The 9,013-nt window shown below is 37.3% G+C and overlaps 1 protein-coding gene across 2 annotated transcripts in view; it reads left to right on the top strand.

Moving 5' to 3' along the window:
* Nucleotides 1-9,013, top strand: part of ZFPM2 (zinc finger protein, FOG family member 2) — a 490,202-nt gene that overhangs the window by 111,431 nt on the left and 369,758 nt on the right. The window lies entirely within an intron of this gene.

The following is a 9,013-nucleotide window of genomic DNA, read 5'->3' as shown; positions in this document are numbered from 1 at the left end:
TTTTTTTAAAATAATTGTATACTGAATATAACTAACTACCCAGAAGATAGCAAAACTCTACATTTTATTATACATAAGTAGTAAGTCAAAGGGAGATCTGAGTTAGAAAACAGGATAGGAATCCACAAACATAATGGACATAATGGATCTGTTCTTTTCAAACAGTTGAAATGCTTTCTTTCTTTTTTTTTTTTTAGGTATTGCCATAAAGGGGACAGCTGCATGTTTTTATTTTTGTTCCTGGAGATTAGAATCGTGTCTATAATTTGGTAACATAGAGTTAATTTAACATGACATTTCTTTTTGGATAATCTATAACCAAACAATTGTTTTAAGCTAGACAATATTGTGAGGCTATTAGGCAAAGCAAACATAAACTGAATCTTAAACTTTAATGTCCTCGCCTTTCAGTATGAGCTGCAGTTTTCTGTTTTTGACTGTTACAGTCCTTTAACCAAAGCTATCTTGTCTGATGATAAAACCATAAGTGTATGAAGCTCACACATTTTTCATCTCTTTTATGACCTTATCTTTCATGAGCTTCTTCTGTGAAGGTATCCTAACTATAGGAAGCACCTGGAAAACATATGTGATATCTATTCTCTGATAAGCAGTTGTGAACAAGAAAGTAGATCTGTCACTTCTGAACTGTTCATTGTTAAAAAATACTTTGATGATTTAGCTGATTGCAAAATACATTATAGGGATGACTAACAGCTACAGTAACACTCCTAGTCAAGAAAGTTCAATAGTTATATTGTACAAGAATTTCTATAAGAGGTTAATATTGATAGGAACTACATGGATTAAAAGAGCAAGGTTGAGAAGGGCTGTTTGCTTGCATGACTGCTTTCAAACACTGCTGCTATTCTGTGCTGAAAAAGTGACTGTCTCAGAATGTGGCAAATCTTTAATTTCTACAGAAGTATTTAACTTTCAGTGAAAAGGTGTTTGTTTGCGGTTTTTAAATTATTTTTGCCTGGCGAGTGGAGCCAATGCTTCTACCACCTTACAAACAATACCTAATATGGTATTTAAAGATCCTGTTTCATGTGTTTCAAAGACTATATTCAAGTGCATTTCCCCGAGCCATTTATGCTATGCATTATATTGCTCAATAACACCTTCAATTTCCTCCTATAGGACTCTCATTGATTCTGAAACCTAGACTAAGAAAAATGGAAAGGCCCGCAAAATATGTATGATATCTTTTAAAAGAGTAACAAAAGAGTTTAATCTTGTGACGGAAAACCATTAACTCCATAGCCATAATTTTAGAAATATTATAGATTTTGTTACTGCTTGACATTTATTCCATTTCATCATTTTATGAATTGGTCGCTGGATATATATAGTGGTTATCCCATTAAATATGTTTGTGCTTTGCTGAAAATACACTGAAATTTCTATTTAAAAGTATATGAATAAAAAAATCTAGAAAGTAAATGAATGGATGTCAAATGAGTTCCTACCTCTTTCTGTAATTCTCTTCTTGGCATCTTTTTTTTCTGTCTTCCTTTCTTCTTCCTACCAACACAGCTCGTGAAGCAGTATCTTAACAAGCTTGTCCTTATTATCTTGCTATTAATTATTCGTTCCAGTTTTCCTAAGCTATTCTAGAGTACTGATTTCAAACATAGAATCAAAAATGGATAGAAGTAAAAAAAAAAAAAATTGGTCAATAAAGTCAATTTCAGTTAAATCAGGAAGAAGCTTGGGTTAATATCAAAATAAAGTTATATTTATAACTTTTTAATCACTTATTTTTCATTAGTAAAAAGCATTAAAAAATGAATTATGTCAAAACATTACCATAAAAATGAGAACTAGTTTTCTGAGATAAAGTTAGAAGATGAAGGATCTAAAAGTTGGAAAATTATGACATTTTATTTATTAAATAGAAAGAATGTGCTGAAAGCAATTAATTAGCAAATGTAATGATATTGCCGTAAGTTATGATAAAAAGAATGAAACTAAAATCTAATTTTTTAACTGGTCAATGAGCAATGGTAATTGATTAACATTTGTATGTAGTTGATTTTACTAAGTGCCAAGTAAAATAGTAAACCTTAGGGACAAAATAATGCTTATGAAGATCAAATCAGTAAAACATTTTATTTTAATATGCAAGCGGCTGGACACGGTGGCTCATGCCTGTAATCCCAGCACTTTGGGAGGCCGAAGCAGGTGGGTCACCTGAGGTTGGGAGTTCAAGACCCAGCCTGAGCAACATGGAGAAACCCCATCTCTACTAAAAATACAAAACTGACCGGGCATGGTGGTTCATGCCTGTGGTCCCAGCTACTTGGGAAGGCTGAGGCAGGAGAATCACTTGAACCTGTGAGGTGGAGGTTGTGGTGAGCCGAGATTGAGCCATTGCACTCCAGCCTGGGCAACAAGAGCGAAACTCAGTCTCAAAAAAAAAAAAAAAAAAAATTATGCAAGCACGATGAAGAAATGGGACTTAAATATGATAAGGAGAAAGCAGCTGTCAGATCACATCCTGCTATCTCTGTTGCTTGCCATGTAGTTGACTTTGACGGTAATGTCCTATAAGTTAGGGGCATGGTCTTTGGAGTCAGACTAACTTGGCATCAAATCCTGGTTCTGCCACTTACTAGCAGTGTGCCTGGGCATCTTTCCACATCTCTCCCCCTTGGTTTATTTTTCTGAACTATAGGAATATTAATACATGGCAGAACTGTTGATGTGGTGTTTATAAAGCATTTAGCAATATACCTAGTGCTGAGTAGTGCTTGAGAGATGATAGCCATGTTTAGATTTAATATAGAGTCTGATCTTGATGACATGATCTATACCTTATTCATCTTTATGATTTCAGTATTTTGCATATAGCAGATGTTGAAATGAATATAAATTAAATTCTGATCCATTCTGTTTTCCACATCTAAATTTATCATTTCGTATGAGATTCTTTTGTTTTAGTCATCTTTCTTTTTTTATTTGCATTCTTCCTTTAAAAAATATGATTAAATAATCAGAAAGTTTAAATTATTCTTTCCTCTCCAAATTTTTTTTTATTAATGTGATATATATTGCATACACCTTACCTAGTTTTATAAGTAGCTTAAAAGAGGTACAAACTATAATTTATTTTGAGCTGTTAAATGTGTATACTTCACTACTTTTGTAGTGCTTCTTTAAATACTCTGCAATACTTATTTTCAACATCTAATTATTTGTAATGCATGAAACAAATTAGAGCAAATCATTCAATGAATCTAGGTTATCATTATTGAGTATTACTACCAAGTTGAAATTTAACTCTACAGTTCTTATTTGGGAGTTAAGTGATATTTAATGAAAGTTTTTTAATCATATGAAACTACTAGTTCAATCAACCCCTTAATAGGTTGAATTACAATATTTTCATCTTGCCATTTTCTTTTTCTATCAGATATTGGATGAGAATGATCAGGGGTAAATTTGGAATATATGCATGAAGGAAAGGACTTCACTCAGTCAGCCATTAGATAGTTGAAGTATTTTTCAAACTATTTCTTTAGCATCTTAAAACATCTTCTGGATTATACTCTTACATCATTGAACTATCTGGTTTCACCACCTTCAAGCTGCCATGTTTCCTGCACAATAACTTAATTACCATAATCTTTTTCCTGTGGGATTCTTGGGGAAGGTGGCTACCATTTTTAATCTTAAAAATTGTTTCTGGCTGGGAGTGGTGGCTCACGCCTGTAATCCCAACACTTTGAGAGGCCCAGGCAAGTGGATCACCAGAGGTCAGGAGTTTGTGACCAGCCTGGCTAACATAGTGAAGCCCCGTCTCTACTGAAAATACAAAAATTAGATGGGCATGGTGGTGTGCACCTGTAATCCCAGCTACTCAGGAGGCTGAGGCAGGACGATCACTTGAACCCAGAGAGTGGAGGTTGCAGTGAGCCGAGATTGTGCCACTGCACTCCAGCCTGGGTGGCAGAGTGAGACTCTGTTTCCCCCCCTCCAAAAAAAAAAAGAAAAAAAAAGTTGTTTCTAGTCATGTAGCCTCAGGATATTAAACCTACAAAATTCAGTTTTACATCTTCAAATTTTCAGATATTTATTGGTTTCTTCCTCCAAGAAACTTCTGTGGCATCAAGTCTGGGTTTGTTGTCATGCTTGTGTGTTCCTGTCCCATCATGAACTTCTTCCCTCAAAGCATTTATCACACCAGCTTGCAATTCCCTATTGATCTGTCTATATTCTACACTGGTCTATATGTGATGTGTGAGAGAAGTCATTTGTTTTATATTCTCAGTGCCCAGCACAGTGCCTGGCCCTTGAAAAGCTGTGTTTTAATGAACTAATAAATAATACTTTGTATCACTTCTGAGTAACAGAGGTGAACATTTGTCAGTTCAACTGGATCATTTTCTTTAAGTTCTAGTTTTTGTGGTAACTCTGATAACTCGGCAATGTATTCTTCCAGACATACTCCTTTCTATTTTTTCTCATTGTTTTTTCTTCCAAAAATATGTAATTTGCCTAATAAAGTACGTTGGAGTAGACTCACCCATAGTCTCACAAAAATTGGGAGAGAGAATGTTTGAGACATGAGTGTTGTTACGGAATGAGTAAGGGAGAACTCAAAAGACCCAAAGTCTGACAAGGTGTGTTCATAGGAACTTAATCAATATAGGTTGGTTACTGTATTTGTATCACAGGGTCATATCAGTCCCCCCACTGAAATCCCTCCAGTGCATCTCATTGCAGTCAACATGAGGGTAGAACTCCAGAATTCATTATATGACTTCTTTTTTTTTTTTTTGAGACGGAGTCTCGCTCTGTCGCCCAGGCTGGAGTACAGTGGCTGGATCTCAGCTCACTGCAAGCTCTGCCTCCCAGGTTCACGCCATTCTCCTGCCTCAGCCTCCTGAGTAGCTGGGACTACAGGCGCTCACCACCTTGCTCGGCTAGTTTTTTGTATGTTTTAGTAGAGACGGGGTTTCACCGGGTTAGCCAGGATGGTCTCGATCTCCTGACCTCGTGATCTGCCTGTCTCGGCATCCCAAAGTGCTGGGATTACAGGTTTGAGCCACTGCGCCCGGCTCATTATATGACTTCTTCATGGTCAGTCTCTTTCTATGCTTCTGATCTCTGAATTTCTATACTTTATGTCTTACCACTTGGAATTATTCATGAACTATCTTAATTGTAGGTTTTTATCAGTGGCTATTGCTCTCATGCATATTGCCTATTTCCCCAACTAGATTATATAGTCCTCAACAGAAAGTACTGTTTTTTTTTTCTTTTTCATATTTCTCATTGTATTTTCAAAAGTATGTGTGAGTAATGTTCATGATTGATTGAATTTTGCATGGCACCATAGGTTTCCAACAACTAAAATGTAAAAGTAAGATGCAGGAAGACTTACTCCTTTGTGTGAATCTAAGGACAATACAGTTAATACCTGAATATAAAATAACTTCTCTAAGTGGTTCTGCTTAGATTTTATTCTCTGTGATCTGGGCCCTTGGCTATATAATTTTTAACAGTGTGGCTTCATGGTTGCTTGTTAATGGGTTGCTCTGGGATTATTATTCAGATGTTCATGGTTCTCAACTGGAGGAGAGATGTAAAGAGAAAGGATGTTTTGGAAAGAATGCCAGAGTAACAATTAGGAGACTCAAATTTAATTTCTAAACTTGTACAAACTGCTGTTCTTGGTGACCTTTATGATGCCATAGCCCTACTATCCTGCTTGTTGGGGAAAGGAGATTTACATAAAACCACTTCATTATGCCACCCCTGTGATGTGTGGGAAGCACTTATTGCTGGAACATGAGATTTGGGGAAGTTCCTTATGCGGAAACGAATATGGTAGCTGTAAGGCCATGGATAAGTTATTGACCCTATCTGTGCATCAATTTCCTGAATAGTAAGTTGATCTAATTTGGGCTACATGATTTCCAAAGTCCCCTCTGGTGCTCAAATTCCTGTGTTTCAAGACTCATGAGGAATGAGAAAAGTGCTTGGAAGGGGCGGATGCTATTTAAAAACTGTAGGGTATATTCTCTGTTCTTTATCATTGGGGAGAACGACTCCTTTTGTATACATCCCTGAATTAGCTCCCAGAATGAAACTCCATTCAGTCTGTGGAAATGTAATCAAAAGGTCACTCATCTAAGTGGTAAATAATTGTGTGGATTCTAGCCTCCATGAAAAATTAAGTGTTGGAAAGGTCAACATTTCCCCACATTGGGTCAGGTATCCCTAGTGGTACTCAAGAAGATTAAGATGGTACACTGACATTTTACTAAATAGCCTTGAACCAATGGTAAAAAAGTTGTTAAGTTTCTTATATTCTTTGTGTATCAGTGAGAATGTCTCAATTTCATATTACCATTGATCACTTCAATACTCCTCTAGTACTTGGTACTCTTTCTAATACAAAGCAATGAGATAGAAACTCAGAGTCTAAATAGACATGGTAGCTATTTTTGTTGAATCTATTTTTGTGATTACTTTCTATTTTTGGCATGTGATACTGATTTTTCCCTTTGTAGTAATGATAAACTTTTTGTTTTTCATATATGTTGTTTTTAAAATACATTTTTAAAAAATTTATGAAAGAAGTTATTAAAAAGCGAGTCAACTTAAAGAAAGTGTCACCCAAAATATTGCATACATGGTGACTGGCCCCAAATCATTAAAGTAGCATAAGAAGTTGGGAAGAGCCGGGCGCGGTGGCTCACGCTTGTAATCCCAGCACTTTGGGAGGCCGAGGCGGGCGGATCACAAGGTCAGGAGATCGAGACCACGGTGAAACCCCGTCTCTACTAAAAATACAAAAAAATTAGCCGGGCGCAGTAGCGGGCGCCTGTAGTCCCAGCTACAAGGGAGGCTGAGGCAGGAGAATGGCGTGAACCCAGGAGGCGGAGCTTGCAGTGAGCTGAGATGGCGCCACTGGACTCCAGCCTGGTGGACAGAGTGAGACTCTGTCTCAAAAAAAAAAAAAAAAAGAGGTTGGGAAGAAATGGAGTGTATTAATAAGAGTCCATCAGGAAACTGATGATGTGGTCACTGGGTTTAACTAAAGGGATTTTGGTGAAGGGATAGTATTCAAGGTGTGGGCGGGACTAGGGAAACACACCAGGATTGGGAAGCATCTAAGGGTTCACTGTAGTCAGAAGCTTAGCACTTCTGGTCTCAAAAGACACGAGAGAAGATGCTGATGCAGGAGCAGGAGGGCACTATAGACCAGGAGCTCTAATTCTGCAATATGGTCACTGCTAGCAACTGAAGACCATCAAGAAGGAAGGAAATAGGGGATGAATACCTGACCTCTCTCCCCTCCTACCTCTGATCCTCTGCTATGCTCTCAGTGCCTCTGGTGGCTGAACTCAGAAATCAGAGGCCAAGGAAGCTCCAGTGTTGGAGTCTGTAGTAGAGTTCAGGATCCCTGGGTCACAAAGCAGGGCAAGGAAGAGAGTGGATTGGGGCCAGCAAGAAGGGGCAAGCAGAGAATGTCCAGGAGACATTAGGGTTCTCCACCAAGACTAAGATTGTGATTCTAGTTATGCCAGTCTGCTAATTACATGACATTAGTTCACTACTTACATGTATGCAGGGGTGATATTCAAAGACTACTGATAAGGCCTGGGATCTGACCAATCCAAATGGATACCATAAACCTTCTGCTCACCAGGCTTTCATCCCATGGTTTCTGGATTGAGAGAAGCTTTCATCCCATAGTTTCTGGATTGAGAGAAGCAGGAGGAGTCTCAGTAGAGAAGGGCCAGAGCAGGTACAGTCAGGCAGAAGGGAACTTGGTTAGTTCAGGGCTAGCGTCTATGTAACCTGCAAAAAGGGGCACAGATGATAAACCCTTTTGTGTTCCTGAGCCTTTGTGCCTTTATGCTTGCTAAGACTTGATCTTATTTGTTTTAAAAACATTTTTAAAAATTGTTTTAAAAACTTGGACCTTACCTTGCATTTTCATTTGTCAACTTACTCTCCTTAATTGTGTTTACATTTTCAAAAAGGGACTGTCTTTTTCTGTAAATATCATACTGCACCTACCACAGTTTCTTAAACATAGTAGATGCTCAATAAATATATTATGGAGGGAATTTCATTGGTATTCATTCTGATAGTTCTGAAAGGAAAAGATAACTCAATTTTCAAAAATCTTTCAATTTCAGACATGAGATTCAGTGGTGTGGTTTATGTATTTTATTCTTTAATATCCACCAGAATCCATGCACTCTGTTAAGTAAACTGAGTTCAACAGAGCTGACCCTGGGTTTCTACATTCCTTCTCCTTACCTTTATTCCAGTTTTAAAATTTATTTTATGAAGCTACACATAGAAATGAAAATGAAATGTATGGAATTTTAACTTCAAAACTCATATTAACATCACATTGTGTCATTTATCATAATCATGATTTCCTGAAAATTCTGTATTTTCTAAGTTACTTTGAAAGTTTTTAGAAGTTCAATGTATTTTTTTTGTATAATCATACGAAGATTTAAGTAGTATTACAGAGTTGGGCACCTATATGGAAAATAGTTATTGGATATTTCAGAGAAAGCTAGATAGGCAAGCAATTTAATTTAAAAATCTTGGCATTATTGGCTGGGTGCGGTGGCTCACACCTGTAATCCCAGCACTTTGGGAGGCTGAGGCAGGTGGATCACTTGAGGTCAGGAGTTCAAGATCAGCTTGGCCAACATGGTGAAAAAAATACAAAAATTAGCCAGGTGTGGTGGCGGGCACCTGTAATCCCAGCTACTTGGGAGGCTGAGGCAGGAGAATCACTTGAACCTGGGAGGTGGAGGTTGCAGTGAGCTGAAATTGCACCACTGCTCGCAAGCCTGGGTGACAGCGAGTGAGACTCCTTCTCAAAAACAAACAAACAAAACAAAAACAAAAACAAAACAAAAAAAAAACCTTGGCATTATTAAATTCAAGGCATAGTTGCTGTGATTTTAATATTTATTTTTTCTGTCTTCATATTTTCTTGTTATTTTGTTTTCATTTTATTACCATT

The sequence above is a fragment of the Colobus angolensis genome, unplaced genomic scaffold, assembly GCF_000951035.1.
Source record: "Colobus angolensis palliatus isolate OR3802 unplaced genomic scaffold, Cang.pa_1.0 Scaffold121, whole genome shotgun sequence".
Classification (NCBI taxonomy): Eukaryota; Metazoa; Chordata; class Mammalia; order Primates; family Cercopithecidae; genus Colobus; species Colobus angolensis.
This window is presented reverse-complemented; position numbering and strand designations above follow the sequence as displayed.